Genomic DNA, 21,936 nt, shown 5'->3' on the forward strand with positions numbered 1-21,936 from the left:
GAAACTCTATAGGGCAGTTCTACTCTGCCCTATAGGGTCACAATGAGTTGTAATCGACTCGCCGGCAGTGGGTTTGGTTTTTTTGTCTTGGAAAAAGTACAGCCAGAATGCCCCTTAGAAACAAGGATGGTGAGACTTTGTCTCACATACTTTGGACATGTTATCAGGAGGAACCAGTCCTTGGAGAAGGATATCATGCTTGGTAAAGTAGAGGGTCTGCAAAAAAGAGGAAGACCCTCAACAAGATGGACTGACACAGTGGCTGCAACAATGGGCTCAAATATAGCAACGATTGTGAGGATGGTGTAGGACCAGGCAGTGTTTTGTTCTGTTGTACATAGGGTTGCTGTGAGTCAGAACCGACTCAAAGGCACCCAACAACAATTTAATTTTTGAACCTTCTAATTGGCGCTGGTCAGAGCTGTCATCGTTAGCCAGTTATAGTGATATGTCGAATCACCGGGTTTCTTCTGCACGTGCTACAAGCACGTATTGTTTTTGTTGCTGCTGGTGTTTTTTTTTTTTTTTTTATAATAACTTTTATTAAGCTTCAAGTGAACGTTTACAAATCCAATCAGTCTGTCACATATAAGTTTACATACATCTCACTCCCTACTCCCACTTACTCTCCCCGTCTTGAGTCAGCCCTTTCAGTCTCTCCTTTCTTGACCATTTTGCCGGCTTCCCTCTCTCTCTATCCTCCCATCCCCCCTCCAGACAAGAGTTGCCAACACAATCTCAAGTGTACACCTGATATAATTAGCTCACTCTTCATCAGCGTCTCTCTCCCACCCGCTGACCAGTCCCTTTCATGTCTGATGAGTTGTCTTCGGGGATGGTTCCTGTCCTGTGTCAACAGAAGGTCTGGAGAGCATGACCGCCGGGATTCCTCCAGTCTCAGTCAGACCATTAAGTTTGGTCTTCATATGAGAATTTGGGGTCTGCATCCCACTGCTCTCCTGCTCCCTCAGGGGTCCTCTGCTGAGCTCCCTGTCAGGGCAGTCATCGATTGTGGCCGGGCACCAACTAGTTCTTCTGGTCTCAGGATGATGTAGGTCTCTGGTTCATGTGGCCCTTTCTGTCTCTTGGGCTCTTAGTTGTCATGTGGGCTTGGTGTTCTTCATTTTCCTTTGCTCCAGGTGGGTTGAGACCAATTGCTGCATCTTAGATGGCTGCTTGTTAGCATTTAAGACCCCAGACGCCACATTTCAAAGTGGGATGCAGAATGATTTCATAATAGAATTATTTTGCCAATTGACTTAGAAGTCCCCGCAAACCATGTTCCCCAGACCCCCGCGCTTGCTCCGCTGAGCTTTGAAGCATTCATTTTATCCCGGAAACTTCTTTGCTTTTGGTCCAGTCCAATTGAGCTGACCTTCCATGTATTGAGTGTTGTCTTTCCCTTCACCTAAAGCAGTTCTTATCTACTGATTAATCAATAAAAAAACCCTCTCCCACCCTCCCTCCCTCCCCCCCTCGTAACCACAAAAGTATGTGTTCTTCTCAGGTTTACTATTTCTCAAGATCTTATAATAGTGGTCTTATACAGTATTTGTCCTTTTGCCTCTGACTCATTTCGCTCAGCATAATGCCTTCCAGGTTCCTCCATGTTATGAAATGTTTCAGAGATTCGTCACTGTTCTTTATCGATGCGTAGTATTCCATTGTGTGAATATACCACAATTTATTTACCCATTCATCCGTTGATGGACACCTTGGTTGCTTCCAACTTTTTGCTATTGTAAACAGAGCTGCAATAAACATGGGTGTGCATATATCTGTTTGTATGAAGGCTCTTGTATCTCTAGGGTATATTCCGAGGAGTGGGATTTCTGGGTTGTATGGTAGTTCTATTTCTAACTGTTTAAGATAACGCCAGATAGATTTCCAAAGTGGTTGTACCATTTTACATTCCCACCAGCAGTGTATGAGAGTTCCAATCTCTCCGCAGCCTCTCCAACATTTATTATTTTGTGTTTTTTGGATTAATGCCAGCCTTGCTGGTGTGAGATGGAATCTCATCGTAGTTTTAATTTGCATTTCTCTAATGGCTAATGATCGAGAGCATTTTCTCATGTATCTGTTGGCTGCCTGAATATCTTCTTTAGAGAAATGTGTGTTCATATCCTTTGCCCACTTCTTGATTGGGTTGTTTGTCTTTTTGTGGTTGAGTTTTGACAGAATCATGTAGATTTTAGAGATCAGGCGCTGGTCGGAGATGTCATAGCTGAAAATTCTTTCCCAATCTGTAGGTGGTCTTTTTACTCTTTTGGTGAAGTCTTTAGATGAGCATAGGTGTTTGATTTTTAGGAGCTCCCAGTTATCGGGTTTCTCTTCATCATTTTTGGTAATGTTTTGTATTCTGTTTATACCATGTATTAGGGCTCCTAGGGTTGTCCCAGTTTTTTCTTCCATGATCTTTATCGTTTTAGTCTTTATGTTTAGGTCTTTGATCCACTTGGAGTTAGTTTTTGTGCATGGTGTGAGGTATGGGTCCTGTTTCATTTTTTTGCAAATGGATATCCAGTTATGCCAGCACCATTTGTTAAAAAGGCTGTCTTTTCCCCAGTTAATTGACACTGGTCCTTTGTCAAATATCAGCTGCTCATACGTGGATGGATCTATGTCTGGGTTCTCAATTCTGTTCCATTGGTCTATGTGTCTGTTGTTGTACCAATACCAGGCTGTTTTGACTACTGTGGCTGTATAATAGGTTCTGAAGTCAGGTAAGGTGAGGCCTCCCACTTTCTTCTTCTTTTTCAGTAGTGCTTTGCTTATCCGGGGCTTCTTTCCCTTCCATATGAAATTGGTGATTTGTTTCTCTATCCCCTTAAAATATGACATTGGAATTTGGATCGGAAGTGCGTTAAATGTATAGATGGCTTTTGGTAGAATAGACATTTTTACTATGTTAAGTCTTCCTATCCATGAGCAAGGTATGTTTTTCCACTTAAGTATGTCCTTTTGAATTTCTTGTAGTAGAGCTTTGTAGTTTTCTTTGTATAGGTCTTTTACATCCTTGGTAAGATTTATTCCTAAGTATCTTATCTTCTTGGGGGCTACCGTGAATGGTATTGATTTGGTTATTTCCTCTTCGGTGTTCTTTTTGTTGATGTAGAGGAATCCAAGTGATTTTTGTATGTTTATTTTATAACCTGAGACTCTGCCAAACTCTTCTATTAGTTTCAGTAGTTTTCTGGAGGATTCCTTAGGGTTTTCTGTGTATATAATCATGTCATCTGCAAATAGTGATAACTTTACTTCTTCCTTGCCAATCCGGATACCTTTTATTTCTTTGTCTAGCCTGATTGCCCTGGCTAAGACTTCCAACACGATGTTGAATAAGAGCGGTGATAAAGGGCATCCTTGTCTGGTTCCCGTTCTCAAGGGAAATGCTTTCAGGTTCTCTCCATTTAGAGTGATATTGGCTGTTGGCTTTGCATAGATGCCCTTTATTATGTTGAGGAATTTTCCTTCAATTCCTATTTTGGTAAGAGTTTTTATCATAAATGGGTGTTGGACTTTGTCAAATGCCTTTTCTGCATCAATTGATAAGATCATGTGGTTTTTGTCTTTTGTTTTATTTATGTGATGGATTACATTAATGGTTTTTCTGATATTAAACCAGCCTTGCATACCTGGTATAAATCCCACTTGATCAGGGTGAATTATTTTTTTGATGTGTTGTTGGATTCTATTGGCTAGAATTTTGTTGAGGATTTTTGCATCAATGTTCATGAGGGATATAGGTCTATAATTTTCTTTTTTTGTAATGTCTTTACCTGGTTTTGGTATCAGGGAGATGGTGGCTTCATAGAATGAGTTGGGTAGTATTCCGTCATTTTCTATGCTTTGGAATACCTTTAGTAGTAGTGGTGTTAACTCTTCTCTGAAAATTTGGTAGAACTCTGCAGTGAAGCCGTCCGGGCCAGGACTTTTTTTTGTTGGGAGTTTTTTGATTACCGTTTCAATCTCTTTTTTTGTTATGGGTCTATTTAGTTGTTCTGCTTCTGAATGTGTTAGTTTAGGTAGGTAGTGTTTTTCAAGGAATTCATCCATTTCTTCTAGGTTTTCAAATTTGTTAGAGTACAATTTTTCATAATAATCTGAAATGATTCTTTTAATTTCATTTGGTTCTGTTGTGATGTGGTCCTTCTCATTTCTTATTCGGGTTATTTGTTTCCTTTCCTGTATTTCTTTAGTCAGTCTAGCCAATGGTTTATCAATTTTGTTAATTTTTTCAAAGAACCAGCTTTTGGCTTTGTTAATTCTTTCAATTGTTTTTCTGTTCTCTAATTCATTTAGTTCAGCTCTAATTTTTATTATTTGTTTTCTTCTGGTGCCTGATGGATTCTTTTGTTGCTCACTTTCTATTTGTTCAAGTTGTAGGGACAGTTCTCTGATTTTGGCTCTTTCTTCTTTTTGTATGTGTGCATTTATTGATATAAATTGACCTCTGAGCACTGCTTTTGCTGTGTCCCAGAGGTTTTGATAGGAAGTATTTTCATTCTCGTTGCTTTCTATGAATTTCCTTATTCCCTCCTTGATGTCTTCTATAACCCAGTCTTTTTTCAGGAGGGTATTGTTCATTTTCCAAGTATTTGATTTCTTTTCCCTCGTTCTTCTGTTATTGATCTCTAGTTTTATTGCCTTGTGGTCTGAGAAGATGCTTTGTAATATTTCGATGTTTTGGACTCTGCAAAGGTTTGTTTTATGACCTAATATGTGGTCTATTCTAGAGAATGTTCCATGTGCGCTAGAAAAAAAAGTATATTTTGCAGCAGTTGGGTGGAGAGTTCTGTATAAGTCAATGAGGTCAAGTTGGTTGATTGTTGTAATTAGATCTTCCGTGTCTCTGTTGAGCTTCTTACTGGATGTCCTGTCCTTCTCCGAAAGTGGTGTGTTGAAGTCTCCTACTATAATTGTGGAGGTATCTATCTCGCTTTTCAGTTCTGTTAAAATTTGATTTATATATCTTGCAGCCCTGTCATTGGGTGCGTAAATATTTAATATGGTTATGTCTTCCTGATCAATTGTCCCTTTTATCATTATATAGTGTCCTTCTTTATCCTTTGTGGTGGATTTAAGTCTAAAGTCTATTTTGTCAGAAATTAATATTGCTACTCCTCTTCTTTTTTGCTTATTGTTTGCTTGATATACTTTTTTCCATCCTTTGAGTTTTAGTTTGTTTGTGTCTCTAAGTCTAAGGTGTGTCTCTTGTAGGCAGCATATAGATGGATCGTGTTTCTTTATCCAGTCTGTGACTCTCTGTCTCTTTATTGGTGCATTTAGTCCATTTACATTCAGGGTAATTATAGATAAATAAGTTTTTAGTGCTGTCATTTTGATGCCTTTTTATGTGTGTTGTTGACAATTTCATTTTTCCACATACTTTTTTGTGCTGAGGCGTTTTTCTTAGTAAATTGTGAGATCCTCACTTTCATAGTGTTTGACTTTATGTTAGTTGAGTCGTTACGTTTTTCTTGGTTTTTGTCTTGAGTTATAGAATTGTTATACCTTTTTGTGGTTACCTCATTATATACCCCTATTTTTCTAAGTAAAAACCTAACTTGTATTGTTCTATATCGCCTTGTATCACTCTCCATATGGCAGTTCAATGCCTCCTGTATTTAGTCCCTCTTTTTGATTATTGTGATCTTTTACCTATTGACTTCCATGATTCCCTGTTATGTGTATTTTTTTTTTAATTAATCTTAATTTGTTTGTTTTTGTGATTTCCCTATTTGAGTTGATATCAGGACGTTCTGTTTTGTGACCTTGTGTTGTGCTGATATCTGATATTATTGGTTCTCTGACCAAACAATATCCTTTAGTATTTCTTGTAGCTTTGGTTTGGTTTTTGCAAATTCTCTAAACTTGTGTTTGTCTGTAAATATCTTAATTTCGCCTTCATATTTCAGAGAGAGTTTTGCTGGATATATGATCCTTGGTTGGCAGTTCTTCTCCTTCAGTGTTCTGTATATGTCGTCCCATTCCCTTCTTGCCTGCATGGTTTCTGCTGAGTAGTCAGAACATATTCTTATTGATTCTCCCTTGAAGGAAACCTTTCTTTTCTCCCTGGCTGCTTTTAAAATTTTCTGTTTATCTTTGGTTTTGGTGAGTTTGATGATAATATGTCTTGGTGTTTTTCTTTTTGGATCAATCTTAAATGGGGTTCGATGAGCATCTTGGATAGATATCCTTTCGTCTTTCATGATGTCAGGGAAGTTTTCTGTCAGAAGTTCTTCAACTATTTTCTCTGTGTTTTCTGTCCCCCCTCCCTGTTCTGGGACTCCAATCACCCGCAGGTTATCCTTCTTGATAGAGTCCCACATAATTCTTAGGGTTTCTTCATTTTTTTTAATTCTTTTATCTGATTTTTTTTCAGCTATGTTGGTGTTGATTCCCTGGTCCTCCAGATGTCCCAGTCTACATTCTAATTGCTCGAGTCTGCTCCTCTGACTTCCTAGTGTGTTGTCTAATTCTGTTATTTTATTGTTAATCTTTTGGATTTCTACATGTTGTCTCTCTATGGATTCTTGCAACTTATTAATTTTTCCAGTATGTTCTTGAATAATCTTTTTGAGTTCTTCAACAGTTTTATCAGTGTGTTCCTTGGCTTTTTCTGCAGATATCCTAATTTCATTTGTGATATCATTAAGCATTCTGTAAATTAGTTTTTTATATTCTGTATCTGATAATTCCAAAATTGTATCTTCATTTGGGAAAGATTTTGATTCTTTTGTTTGGGGAGTTGGAGAAGCTGTCACGGTCTGCTTCTTTAAGTGGTTTGATATGGATTGTTGTCTCCGAGCCATCACTGGGAAACTAGTTTTTCCAGAAAATCCGCTAAAAAAAAACTGCAGTCAGATCCCTATCAGAGTTCTCCCTCTGGCTCAGGCTATTCAGATGTTAATGAAGCCGCCTGGGGAGGGTGGGGGAGGGAACAGAGAGATAGGAGAGTAGCACCTCAGAATATAGCCAGAGTTGCTTGTCTTGCTTGGAATGACTATTATATCTGAGATTCCCGCGGGCGCGTCGCCTATGTGTGCTGTCTGTGTGGAGATTGCCCCCGGGGGGTCTGGCCCGCTGGAGTCACGGTCAGATCCTCCGCTTCCAGCCCCACACCCAGCGTCAAGGCTCCCCTACTGGGACGGTGCACTCTCGACTCCAAAATCAGTCGCTGCCTCCCGGGGACTTCTCGTCCCTCCAGCCGCGTGGCCGTGCCGCCTCCGTGAACCAGGTGGGCCCCCTCCCGGGGTTAGTTCAGATGGGTGGAGTAGCTCCCCGTGCTTGTGCCGCGACCGAGTGTCCCGGCTGGAACGCTGTTCTCCCCGCTCCAATACCAGTCGCTGCCTCCCGGGGACTTCTCCTACCGGCTGCGTCTCACGCCGCCCGCGCGACCCGGATGGTCACCTTCCCGGGGTTAGTTCAGGGGGTGGAGCAACTCTCCGTGTTTATGGCGTACCTGCGTGCAGTCCAAATCCCTGCGGGACGGTTCCCCGGCTCGGATGCTGCTCTTTCTGCTCCAAGATCAGTCACTGCCTCCCGGGGACTTCTCCTACCAGCTGCGTCCCACGCCGCCCGTGGAACCGGCTAGTCCCCCTCCCGGGGTTAGTTCAGGGGGGTGGAGCAGGTCTCTGTGCTTGTGCCGTACCTGACTGGTATGCTGGCTCCAGGCTCTGGAAACAATCGCTGCTTCCCCGTATTAGTTCGTTGTCCGTCTCTAAATCTGTGTTTGTTGTTCAGGGTTCGTAGATTGTTATGTATGTGATCGATTCACTTGTTTTTCCGTGTCTTTGTTGTAAGAGGGATCCGAGGTAGCGTCTGCCTAGTCCGCCATCTTGGCTCCGCCTCCCCAGCGCTGCTGGTGTTTTTATAGTTTCAGATTTTGTTAAATTTTCTGATGTTTTAGCTACAGTATTGGGGTAATTAGTATTTGTCAACCTGTATCAGTAACTTATTTTTACCGTACTTTAGATGAAGGTTTACAGAACTAGTTTCTTATTAAACAGTACACATATTGTTTTATGACATTGGTTAACAACCCCACGACATGTCAACACTCTCCCTTCTCCAACTTGGGTTCCCTTTTATCAGCTTACTTGTTCCCTCCTGCCTTCTAGTCCCCGCCCTTGGGCTGGTGTGCCCCTTTAGACTTGTTTTTTTTTTATAGACCTGTCCAATCTTTGGCTAAAGGGTGAACCTTGAGAGTGACTTTATTACTGAGCTAAAAGAGTGTCTGGGGGACATACTCTTAGGGTTTTTCCAGTCTCTGTCAGACAAGTAAGTCCGGTTTTTGTGTGTGTGTGTGAATTAGAACTTCGTTCTATATTTTCCTTCAGCTCTGTTTGGGACGCTCTATTGTGATCCCTGTCAGAACACTTGGTGGTGGTAGCTGGGCACCACCTAGCTGTACTGGACTCAGTCTGGTGGAGGCTGTGGCAGATGTTGTCTATTAGTCCTTTAGACTAATTTTTCCATTGTACCTTTAGTTTTCTCCATTCTCCCTTGCTCCCAAAGGGGAGAGACCAGTGTTGTATCTTAGATGGCCACTCACAGGCTTTTAAGACCCCAGACACTACTTACCTAAGTAGAATGTAGAATATTTTGTTTATAAACTTTATAAACTATGTTATGCCAATTGAGCTAGGTGTTTCCCAAGACCATGGTCCCCATAGCCCTCAGCCCAGCAATTCGGTCCCTCAGGGAGTTTGGATGTGTCTATGTCACTTCCATAACCTTGCCTTGTCCAAGTTGTGCTGGCTTCCCCAGTTATTGTGTACTGTCTTACCCTTCACCAAAGTTACCACTTATCTATTGTCCATTTACTGTTTTTCCATCCCCATACCTCCCCTCCCTCATAACCATCGAAGATTGTTTCTTTCTGTGTGTAAACCTTTTCGTGAGTTTTTATAGTAGCGTTCTCATACAATATTTGTCTTTTTGTGACTGACTTACTTCAGCCCTCCAGATTCATCCATGTTATGAGTTGCTTCACAGATTCACCATTGTTCTTTATCATTGTGTAATACTCCATTGTGTGTACGTGTCATAGTTTGTTCATTCATCTGTCGATGGGCATCTACGTTGTTTCCATCTTTTTCCTATTGTGAACAATGCTGCAATGAACATGGGTGTGCATATGTTTATTCATGTGGCAGCTCTTACTTCTCTAGGATATATTCCTAGGAGTGCGATTTGGTGGATCATATGGTATTTCTGTATCTAGCTTTCTAAGAAAGCGCCATATCATTTTCTCAGTAACTTTTTAAAGAATGAAGTAGTAATTAAAGGAAAAGAAGAAGTGATACTCAGGAATTATGATCTATGAGTAACACTAATACAAAAAACATTACTAAGTATTTCGTATGGTTGGTACCGGAAGAGGTTCACTGGGGTGGAGTAACACCAGGAGTGACTGTGCTAGTGACGCCACTATCTTGAAGCTCTGTTGAAACCTGTTCACATCATTGCAACACTCTAGCCTCCACTGGTAGATGGATGGTGACTGTGTACTGGCTGTGCATCTAACCCGGGTATTCCACATGAAAGGCAAGAATACAGAGGAAAATCCCAGACAGATTCCAGGCCCTGCCAGTGCCCTCAGAAACCACATGGGAATGCATGTATCTGCTGCTTCCTGTGGTTTTCCAAGAAATGTACTAAACACATACAAATGTATTTGGAAAGCCCCCTTTTCAGAATTTGTTGTCTTGGAACCCAGCTTTTCCAAATAAACATGATTGATCTATGGGTGTAAAACTGGAATTCACCTATTCCTGCTTTGCCAAATGATTAAAATATATCATACACAAAAATCTGATGCTGTTGAATTGATTCAGACTCATAGCAACCCCACAGCTTAGTAAAAACATCAGATAACTGGTAATGCTACCAAGTAAATAAAAGAAATACAAAAATCAATCGGAAATCATCTGTTGACTTGCTTTCTGGCTAACTACTCCCACCTTCAGAATTAAGGATGCTGATTTCCCCCCACTATATATATTGTCTTTTTCTTTAACTACCCATACCCGTTGCCGTTGAGTCAATTCTGACTCATAGTGACCCCATCTATAGTCCAGAGCAGAACTGCCCCATAGGTTTTCCAAGGAGCAGCTGGTGGATTTGAACTGCTGGCCTTTTGGTTAGCAGCTAGGCTCTTAACCACCAGGGCTCCACACTTTAACTACATCAAGTATTACATAAAGATCATGTTTCCTCTATTTTAATCCAGCATAAGGACTATTTTTTAAATTTTGTTTCTACTGAAAATTATGATGATATTAAAGCAAATTTTAAAAGAAAAAAAATCCTTCCATAATCCCCACACCCCTAGTAGAACTGTTGGTATTTTTCTATTCCTTTGTACTTTTTTACATATTCGTTTTCTCACAGCTGTAACAACACACATTTTCTCATAGTAATAACACAACCTGAGTACATTTTGTATTCTTTTTCCATGTAACTGAATTATTTTAACTTATGCCATGTACAATTATTTTTTAAAGCCTCATAGCAGATTTTTCTAAATTTTACATAATATTTTAATTAAAAATTCTCCAGTTGTTGGGTAATATGGTTGTTTCCATTTTTTCCAACTTATAATTTGGGTAAGGGGCATGTTGGGACTCAGCACACTTATCTCCCTGAGGAAAGTTACCTGCAGTAGGGCCTGAAGGTCTTTGGGAGAAGAGACGAAGGGGACTTTGTGCTTGGCTCTATTTCACTAGTGTGATTTCACACTAAGTTTAAGACCCTTCATCAAATAAAGGAAGATTAAGGCCACCTTAGGTTTAGGACTGGGGGTAGTAGGGGAGGAGGCCCTGGGGAAGGTTGGTCCTCTCTCTGCTATCAGAAGGAACTGAGATACTGGGCTGTCTCCAGGTCCAGGGGCTGTGTCCGAGGAGAGTGCTCACAAGATCATCCTTCTTTTGCCCAACTTGATGCCCATTCCTCTCTAAGAACAGCCACAAACTAGGGTCGACCAGGTGGCTGATTTATGGCTAAATTATATACAGGTTGCTCTTCTTGAGAGCTGGTGGAAGAGCTGGCCCTTCTGCAGGGAACAAGCTCTTTACACAGGATGAGCAAGCAGCACCACAGCTCTCAGACAAGTGGTTGAGGTAAACAGCCCTGGCAGTGATGGGCAGGAGCAGAGCTGGTGACAGTTATTCTCTGAAACCAACTCATCATCATCTGTCCTCCTCTGCCTGAGTCCAAGTCTTCTTCCTGGGTTCCCTAATTTAGTGCAGGCCCCACTATACACCAGTCGCCCAAATCACACACCCGATGTCCATGTGACTCTGCCCTCTTCCTTAGCTCCTCAATGCAGTCAATTGAAAAAGGTCTCAGTGATTCTGACCAAAGAAGTCCTGGTTGTGTAGTAGTTAAGCACTCGGCTGCTAACTGAAAGGTCGACAGATAGGCACTGCAGGAGAAAGATGTCTACTTCCATAAAGATTTACAGCCTTGGAAACCCTATGGAGCAGTTCTACTCTGTACTACATGGTCGCTATGAGTTTGACATGAATGAACTCGACAACAGTGAGTTTGTTTTGGCTTATGAATTCTGGCTAAGTATTCCTAGGAGAATGAGGAAACATTTCTATAAATAGAGAATCTAATCCATGAACAACGAGTGTCAAGTGCCTGAAGGAATTGATGATAAGTAGATGGACAAATAAAGGCTTTTCTGAACGTGGGATGTGAAAAACTGTACAGATATTTAAGAATATATTTATGACTAACCAACAAGAAACCAAACCTATTGCTGCTGTGTCAGTTCCAACACATGTGACCCCATGTGTTACAGAGCAGAACTGCTCATAGGGTCCCCTTGGTTGTAATACTTACAGAAGCAGATTGCCAGATATTTCCTCTGCGGCGTTGCTGGGTGAGTTTGAACCACCAACCTTTAGGATAGTAATCAAGCACATACCATGTGCACCACCTAGGGGCTATATTTATGACTAGACTATTCAACTTAGAGTACATAATTCTGACCAATCACAGTCCACTTCAGATTGTTTGGTCCTGATACATAGGAAGCGTTTAACCGATTGAACTAATACGGTTTTCACATGATGTCCACAGCCACTAGCAACTTTTGTCATATTTTTGGCTGAAGACAATAACTCACATTGACATTTACCATGTTTAAAACAGAAATATTTGGAAAAATACTCCGATCTGGTTTCTTTAACAAATAAATAAAATTTTTTAAAAAATCACTCTCATTGCCGTAGAGTTGATTCTAAGTCATAGTGACCCTATAGACCAGAGTAAAACCAGCCCCATAGGGTTTCCAAAGCTGTAAATCTTTATGGAAGCAGACTACCACATCTTTCTCCCACAGAGTACCTGGTGGGTTTGAACTACTTACCTTTTGGTTAGCAGATGATTGCTTAACACTGAGTCACTAGGGCTCCTTAACAAATAAATACTAAGGGAAAAAAAGGGAAGGAAGGTAAACCTGCAGATTCAAAGAGACTTAAGAGACAAAATGATTGCGTGAAAGAAGAGGATTTTGTTTCGATGCTGATTTGAACAAACAAAAAGCTAAAAAAATATGAGACAGAAAGGAAATCTGACCTCTGACTGGACGTTTTATAACAGTAAAGAATTCATGCTTTTAGTTGTGATAATGGAGTTACATTTTTATGTATTAAAAAAGTCTTATCTTTTATAGAAATATAATGAAGTATTTACAGAAGAAGCAGGGCCAGCTCTAGCTGGAGTGGCATGAGCCCTGGGTGAGCAGGTGTCATTCCAGACTGACACTCCCTCCTGCAGGCAGCCCTGAAGGTGTCTCCTTCTTTCCATCTCTGTGCCGGCACCAGCTCATGGGAGATGTGATAAAGCTGTAGGTATTGACCCCATGCACACAGAACCACTTATTTCTGCCACTCTAGTTTTAGAGGGTCATATTACATGAGACTCTCTGCCGTAATCTCTTAAAGATTAACTGGAAAAATGTTCTTCCCCAATTGTCAAAGTATTTCTTGAGCGTGGAATGATGTGAACGGTGTGCTTGCTCAAATATCTGCTGCAGGTGCTCCGTCTAGAGTTCCAGCTTTTAGAGTTCTTGTTCTCCACTAATTCCACTGATACCCTGGCTCTTGAAATATCAGTCTACTTTTTGTGAAAAACAATAGAACCCAACAGCCTTGAGGTCGGACAGGATAGAAAAATCTAAGACGTAACCAGGAAGCCCTGTATCAGGTATCACTTTTGTTTTCCTCCATTCTTCTCTTGACTTAAAGCTGGTGCTGTGTTACCTGACCCTGCAAAGGTTCGGAAACATAAAGTTGTAGGAGTGGCAATATGCATTGACTCACAGGTGTGGAAACCTTGGTGGCATAGTGGTTAGGTGCTACAGCTGCTAACCAAAAGGTCGACAGTTTGAATCCACCAGGCACTCCTTGGAAACTCTATGGGGCAGTTCTAGTCTGTCCTATAGGGTTACTATGAGTCGGAATCAACTTGACAGCAATGGGTTTTCAGGTGGGTCACAGGTGTGTCTTTCCAAAAGATACTGCAGAAAACAAATGTTGGAGTTCTTATTTCCTGTAGTTATTGTGGTTGGGCATTGCTTTGCTGTTAGGGGCCATTGAGTTGGTTCTGACTCATAGTGACCCTATGTACAACAGATTGAAAAACTGCCTAGCCCTGCGCCATCTTCACTATCGTTGCTATGTTCAAGCCCATTGTTGCAGCAACTGGGTCAATCCATCTCATTGAGGGTCTGTTTTACCAAGCATGATGTCCTTCTCCAGGGACTGGTCCTTCCCAATAACATGTCCAATGTATATAAGCCAAAGTCTTACCACCCTCTCTTCTAAGAAGCATTCTGGTTGTACTTCTTCCAAGATAGATTTGTTCATTCTTCTGGCAGTCCATGGTGTATTCAATATTCTTCACCAGGACCATAATTCAAAGACATCAATTCTTCTTCAGTTTTCCTTATTCATTGTCCAGCTTCTGCATGCATGTGAGGTGATCGAAAATACCATGTCTTGAGTCAGGTGGACCTTAGTCCTCAAGGTGAGTTGTTTGCTTTTTAACACTTTGAAGAGGTCTTTTGCAGCTGATTTCCCCAATGCAACATGTCATTTGATTTCTTGACTGCTGCTTCCATGGGCAGCAAGTCCTGGTGGCCCAGAGGTTAAGGTGCTTGGCTGCTAACCAAAAGGTCGGCAGTTCGAACCCACAAGCTGCTCCATGAGAGAGAGATGTGGCAGTCTCTTCTGTAAAGATTTAGAGCTTTGGAAAGCTTATGGAGCAGTTCTACCTGTGTATTAGGGTCACTATGTGTAGGAATCGACGGGACAGCAGCTGTACATGGGCTTCCATGGGCGTTGATTATGGATCCAAGTATAATGGAATCCATACTGAAGGCTGTATTCTTTGAGCTTCGTCACTAAGTGCTTCCAGTCCTCTTCACTTGCAGTAAGCAAGGTTGTGTCATCTGCATATCACAGGTTGTTAATAAGTCTTCCTCCAACCTTGACACTACGTTCTTCTTGCAGTAAGCCCTGCCATTTACAGAACATAAGAGGGTGGTGGGATTATTTTTTTAAACAGAGGGTTCAGTTAAAATTCAACTTTTATCACACATAATGTATCAGAGCCTAAAATTCAACAATATTTTTACTGTCACCCTGAACAATACAAGATCCCTGGCAAACTCTAATTCCTATATTCACCCCCTCTAGACTTATAGGGTCGTTATAGTTGGAATTAACTCAACAGCAATGAGTCTGGTAGACTTATGGGCTATTGCATCATGTGTTTAGTTCTAGTTGATTTTTCTTAACCCTAGAAGACATTATTACCTTTTATAATTAATATTTGTTTAGCTTTATGTCTGTATTTACCACACTGTCTGTTCTTCAATTCATTTTATATCTCAGACCCACCATTTGGGTAGCAAAGATGTCACCTTGAGGACTAAGGTGCACCTGACCCAAGCCATGATGTTTTCAATCGCCCCAGATGCATATGAAAGCTGGACAATGAATAAGGACAGCCGAAGAAAACTGACGCCTTTGAATTGTGATGTTGGTGAAGAATACTGAATATTCTGGACTGCCAAAAGAACAAAAAAAATTGTCTTGGAGAAAGTACAACCAGAATGCTCCTTAGAAGCAAGGATGATGAGACTACCCCTCACATACTTTGGACATGTTATCAGGTGGGATCAGTTCCTGGAGAAGGATATCATGTTTGGTAAAGTAGAGGGTCAGCAAAAAAAAGGAAGACCCTGAATGAGACGGATTGACACAGTGGCTGCAACAATGGGCTCAAGCACAGCAACAATTGTGAGGATGATGCAGTGTTTCATCCTGTTGTGCACAGGGTCACTGTAAGTCGGAAGTGACTTGACGTCACCTAACAACCACCACCACCACTTGGGTTCAACTTCCTCTGCTCGAAGTACATTCTTTACAATTTTCTTTTTTTGAAGGTTTGTTGGTGTAAACCTTCAGTTTTGGCTTCTTAAAATGTTTTTAGGAATAACATCACCAGATCTAGTGTGTGTCTGTGGTCAGCAAATTTCAGGCAGTTACCTATATATCTCGAATCTGCACTGAAAGGAGGAAGTCAATAAGGCAGATTTGGCTCTAGGGAGCACAGGTCATAAAACCTGGGGCGAACATATCCCCATTTTTCACTTGTTATTCTGCCTAATTATTAATAACATTATTTTCCTTCTCAAAAGTTTTATGTTAGGACAATACATTACACGGTCACTTGAATAAAGGCTGAATAACCTTGCTTGCCAACAGTGAAGAGGACTTGAAGCCCGTACGGATGAAGATCAAACATTACAGCCTTCAGTACGGGTTACACCTCAACATAAAGACAGCAAAAATCCTCAAAGCTAGACTGGTAAGGAACATGATGATAAGCAGAGAAAATACAGAAGTTGTCAAGGACTTCGTTTTACTTGGATCAACAATCAATATCTACGTAGGCAGCAGCCAAGAAATCAAAAGATGTATTGCACTGGGCAAATATGCTGGAAAAGACCTCCTTAAAAGTGTTTAAAAGCAAATATGTCACCTTGAGGACTAAGTTACACCTGACCCAAGCCATGGCATTTTCTATCACCTCATATGCATGCAAAAGCTTCACAATGAAAAAGGAAGAATTGACATGTTTGAATTACGGTGTTGGTGAAGAATACTGAATATACCATGGACTGCCAGAAGAACAAACAAATCCATCTTGGAAGGAGTACAGCCAGAATGCTCCTTAGAAGAGAGGATGACAAGATTTTGTCTTGCTGATTTTGGACTGCCTTAGTTATCTAGTGCTGCTATAACAGAAATACAAGTGGATGGCTTCAAAAAACAGAAGCTTATCTTCTCACAGTCTAGTCTAGTAGGCTAGAAGTCTGAATTCATTGAAACACTTGAAGCTCATTCTTTCAGAAAACAATCAAAGAAAACAGCTCCAAGGGAATGCTTTCTTTCTCTGTCGCCTCTGGAGGAAGGTCCTTGTCATCAATCTTCCCCTGGGGTCCAATGAATGTGCTCTGCTCCCAGTGCTGCTTTCTTGGTGGTATGAGATCTCTTGTCTCTCTGCTCAATTCTCCTTTATATCTCAAGAGACTGACTCAAGATACCATCTAATCTTGTCGATTGAGTCCTGCCTCATTAACATAACTGCCTCTAATCCTGTCTCTTTAACATCATAAAGGTAGGATTTACAACACTTAGGAAAATCACATCACGTGGCAAAATGGTAGACAATCATGCAATACTGGGAATCATGGCCTAGGCAAGTTGATACACATTTTGGGAGGACACAATTCAATCCATGCCAGACACGTTATCAGGAGGGACTAATCCCTGGAAAAGGACATCACATGCTTGGTAAAGCAGAGCGTGAGTAAAAAAGATATAGACCCTCAAGGCAATGTATTGACACAGTGGCAGCAACAATAGGCTCAAACATACCTACTATTGTGAGGATGGCACAGGAGCAGGCAACGTTTCATTCTGTTATACATGGGGTCACCATGAGTTGGAACCAAGTCAACAGCATCTAACAGAAACCACAACAACCTGTAACCTAATGAGGTATTGGTGATTCAGTGTCAGAGTTCTTGCCTTCTATGTGGGAGACCTGGGTTCTATTTTTGGCCAGTGCACCTCATGTACAGTCATCACCCATCCCTCAGTGAATACTTGCTTGTGGCTCTGATGCTAAACAGGTTTCAGCAGGGTTTCTAGACTGAGACAGACGAGGAAGAAAGACCTGGTGATCTACTTCCAAAACTTAGCCAATGAAAACCCTCTGGATCACAGTGGTCTGACCCACAACCAGTCATGACGACGGTGCAGGACCAGGCAGCGTTTCTTTCCTTGGTACACGGCATCGCCGCGAGCTGGAGCTGATTCAAGGGCAACAAGGACCTGTCATCTCAGCTTCATTTATAGCACACTTTCATTTATACTTAAGTAACTAGGGACTTTCATTTCTGAATGGAATAGAATGGAGTTGCTTGTGGTAGTCCAATGTGTGAAACAAAATTATAAGCTTTGCTTTATAAAAACAGAGAGTTCTTACCCATGACACTGGAGGCCATCTTACTAAATGTTAAAAACCCGTCTGCTGTGTAATCATAAATATATATGTATATATATATTTTAAAGTTTATAAGTTATGCCTTGAACTATAACTGACCTGCCCTTGTGGCACAACGGTTAGCACTCAGCTGCTAACCTAACAGTCAGCGGTTCAAACTCACTAGCAGCTCCGCAGGTGAAAATCTGCTGCTGTAAAGATTTACAGTCTAGGAAACCTTACAGGCAGTGAGCCACTGTGAGCCAGAATCTATCTGATGTACTACAACAAGTCTTGTTTCATGTGATTGTATCTAGGTAAGCAAGCTCACTGAAAGACTTGAAGCTCGTTCTTTCAGAAAACAAAGATTTAAAAACATATCCTGTTTCCAAGGCTCCAAAGGTCTTGCAACCATGGCTCACGGTTTTATAATTGTCTTAGTAAGGTTAGAATGTAAGCTTTGACAATGTTTGAGCACTTACTGCTGTCTTACTCTGACATAATCATCAACCAATCAAAACATTTTTGTTTGATGTTCCTGATAAAATTATATACACCTGAGTCAATTCCGACTCATAGCAACCCTAGAGAACAGAGTAGAACTGCCTCATAAAGTTTCCAAGGAATGGCCGGTGGATTCGAACTGCCAGACTTTTGGTTAGCAGCTGAGCTCTTAACGACTGCACCACCAGGGCTTCAAAATTATGTATAATCATCCTGAAAATCTTAATTAATCGGAGCACTGATTTACTAAGTAATGACTTGCCGCCCAACTTTAAAGTTGCCCGTTAAACCCGTGTAGCAGCCTAATAGTGGACAAATGTTCCCACTGAGAACAACCAGAAGGGGCAGGTAAAATACCACAGAAAAGAAAAAGTGTCAAGGTAGTTACAACAGTACATCAACAGGGAATTGCCAGAAATTCAAGCCGGACTCAGAAGAGGACATGGACGTGTTTTGTTCTATTGTACACAGGGTAGCTATGAGTCAGAAATGACTCCACGGTACCTAACGACAGCAACAGCGACATTTTGAATCAAGTGGTTTCGTCTGCACAGTTACAAGGCACACGCTGTTGATTTTGTTGCTGCCGGTGTTTTTACGGTCTCTGATTTTGTCAAATTTTCTGGTGTTTTAGTTATAACATCGCGGTAGTTAGTATTTGTGAGCTTATATCAATAACTCTCTTAAGAATGAAGTAGTAATTAAAGGAGAAGGAGGAGTGATATACGGGAATTACAATTTATGAGTAACATTATTACAAAATACATTATTAAGGACTCTATTGCGGCAGGAGGTTCACAGTGGTGAGGGTGACACAACGAGTCCACACCCTGGGTGACACCAACCCTAGTGACAACACTGATCTTTTAAATTTTTTGTGAAATTATCCTGTTTCACGGGGGCAGAGGCTTAAAAGAAAATCCAAACCCTGTCAAAAGCAGAGGTAAGTTTTTGGAAGGTTGCGTTTGTTTTGTTTTTGGCAGTCTCGCTTGGCTGAGGAGACAAGAGTTAAAGTTCATGATGGCTGGGGAAAAATTGAGTAATTAATAAAAAGATTAATTCAAAAGATGTAAGAAAGGAAACACAAGGGAACAAAAGTAGCAAAATAAAGGCAAGATAGTAGAAGTAAACTCAAATATATCAGTAATTGCAATAAATATAAATAGACTATGTTTTAGTTCAAAGACAAATGATGGTCAAAATGGTGAATAAGCAAAACTCACCTTATCCTGCTTATAACTGGCACATCTTAAATTAAAAAAAAAAACCACACACCTACATTTCCGTCCAGTCAGTTCTGACTCATAGTGACCCTACAGGACAGGATAGAACTGCCCCATAAGATTTCCAAGGCTGCAAATATTTATAGAGGCAGATCGCCACACCTTTCTCCCACGGAATGGCTAGTGGGTTCCAACTGCTGACATTTCTGTCAGCAGCCAAGCACCTAACCACTGTGCCAGCAGGGCTTCATCTTGAATATAAGAGCACTGAAAAAATGCAAGAAAATGGATGAAAAAGATACATTATGTGAACACTAACCAAAAGAAAGTTGGCATAGCTCCACTGATAACAGACAAAACAAACTTTCAGGCATGATACACACTAGAGATACAGAGGGACATCTCAATGTAAGGAAAGGTTCAGCATATGTCATAAAGCGCCACTATTCATCCCTGTAACTGCCTCCATATTTCCACAAATTCTTGGGGTAGTCCTGCATTCCTTTGTTATTTGCCACCTCCGATCCCGTTACTGTATGCAGCTTAATTCTTTTTTTTTTTTTTGTCATTCGATAGGTATTTTTCTTTTCTTTTTTTTATTGTGCTTTAGGTTTTAGATGAAGGTTTACAGAGCAAATTAGTTTCTCAATAAACAACTAATACACATATTGTTTTGTGACATTGGTTGCCAACCCCATGACAGGTCATCACTCTCCCCTTTTCGACTTTGGGGTCCCCGTTACCAGCTTTCCTGTCCCCTCCTGCCTGCTAGTCCTTGCCCGTGGGCTGGTGTGGCCATTAAGTCTAATTTTGTTTTATGGGTCTTTCTAGTCTTTGGCTGAAGGGTGAACTTCAGGGGTGACTTCAGTACTGAGTTAAAAACGTGTCCAAGGTCCATAGTCTCGGGGTTTCTCCAGTTTTTGTCAGACCAGTAAGTGTGGTCTTTTTCTGTGAGTTTCAATTTTGTGTTACATTTTTCTCCAGCTCTGTCTGGGACCCTCTATTGTGAACCCTGTCAGAGCAGTTGGTGGTGGTAACCAGGCACCATCTTGTTGTGCTGGACTCAGTCTGGTGGAGGCTGTGGTAGTTGTGGTCCATTAGTCCTTTGGACTAATCTTTCCCTTGTGTCTTTGGTTTTCTTCATTCTCCCTTGCCCCAGACAGGGTGGGACTAGTAGACGTATCTTAGATGGCCGCTCAGAAACTTTTAAGACCCCAGAAGCTACTCACCAAAGTAGAAGGTAGAACATTTTCTTTATAAACTATGTTATGCCAGTTGAGCTAGATGTCCCCTGAGAACATGGTCCCCAGCTCTCACCCCAGTAATTTGGTCCCTCAGGGAGTTTGGATATGTCTCTGAAGCTTCCATGACCTTGCCTTGGTCAAGTTGTGCTGGCTTCCCCGGTATTGTGTACTCTTACATTTCGCCAACGTTACCACTTATCTATTGTCTATTTAGTGTTTTTTCCCTCCCCACCACTTCCCTCCCTCATAACCATCAAAGATTGTTTCTTTCTGTGTGTAAATCTACTCATGAGTTTTTATAATAGTGGTCTCATACAGTATTTGGCCTTTTGTGACTGACTTATTTCACTCAGCATAATGCCCTTCAGATTCATCCATGTTATGAGATATTTCACAGATTCATCATGGTACTTTATTGTTGCATAGTATTCCATTATGTGTATGTACCATAGTTGGTTTATCCATTCATCTGTTAATAGGCACGTAGGTTGTTTCCATCTTTCTGCTTTTGTGAATAATGCTGCAGTGACTGTGGATACGCACATGTCTATTCATGTGATGGCTCTTACTTCTCTAGAACATATTCCTAGGAGTAGAATAGCTGATATTTCTATTTCTAGCTTTTTAAGGAAGTGCCACATCGTTTTCCAAAATCATTGTACCCTTCTGCATTCCCACATGCAGTCCATAAAAGTTCAAACCTCCCTGCAGCCTCTTCAATATTTGTTATTTTCTGTTTTTTTGATTTGTTCCAGTATTGTTGGGGTGAAATGGTATCTCATTGTAGTTTTGATTTGCATTTCTCTAATGGCTAGTGATTGCAAGCGTTACCTGATGCATCTGTTAGCCACCTGAATGCCTTCTCTGGTGAAGTATCTGTTCATATCATTTACCTATTTTTTAATTGGATTATTTGTCTTTTTGTTGTAGAGGTGTTGGATTTTCCTATAGATTTTAGAGATTAGAACTTTGTCGGATTTGTCATAGCCAAATTTTTTTTTCCCAATCTGTAGGTTCTCTTTTTACTCTTTTGGTGAAGTCTTTTGATGAGCGTGTTTCATTTGTAGAAGATCCCAGTCATCTAGCTTATCTTCTGTGTTTGTGTATTATTAGTTATAGTTTGTAACCTATTTATGCTGTGTATTTTACGCCCCTGGTTAGGTTTATTCCCAAGTATTTTATTTTTTAAGGGTTTATTATAAATGGTATTGCTTTCCTGATTTCCTTTTCATAGTCCTTTTTATTGGTATATAGGAATCCAACTGACTTTTGTATGTTTATCTTGTACCCTGCTACTCTGCTGAATTTTTCTGTTACAGTAGTTTTCTTGCAGAGTCTTTTGGGTTCTCAATGTATGGTATCATATCATCTGCAAATAGGGACAG

The sequence above is a fragment of the Elephas maximus genome, chromosome 9 (assembly GCF_024166365.1).
Source record: "Elephas maximus indicus isolate mEleMax1 chromosome 9, mEleMax1 primary haplotype, whole genome shotgun sequence".
Classification (NCBI taxonomy): Eukaryota; Metazoa; Chordata; class Mammalia; order Proboscidea; family Elephantidae; genus Elephas; species Elephas maximus.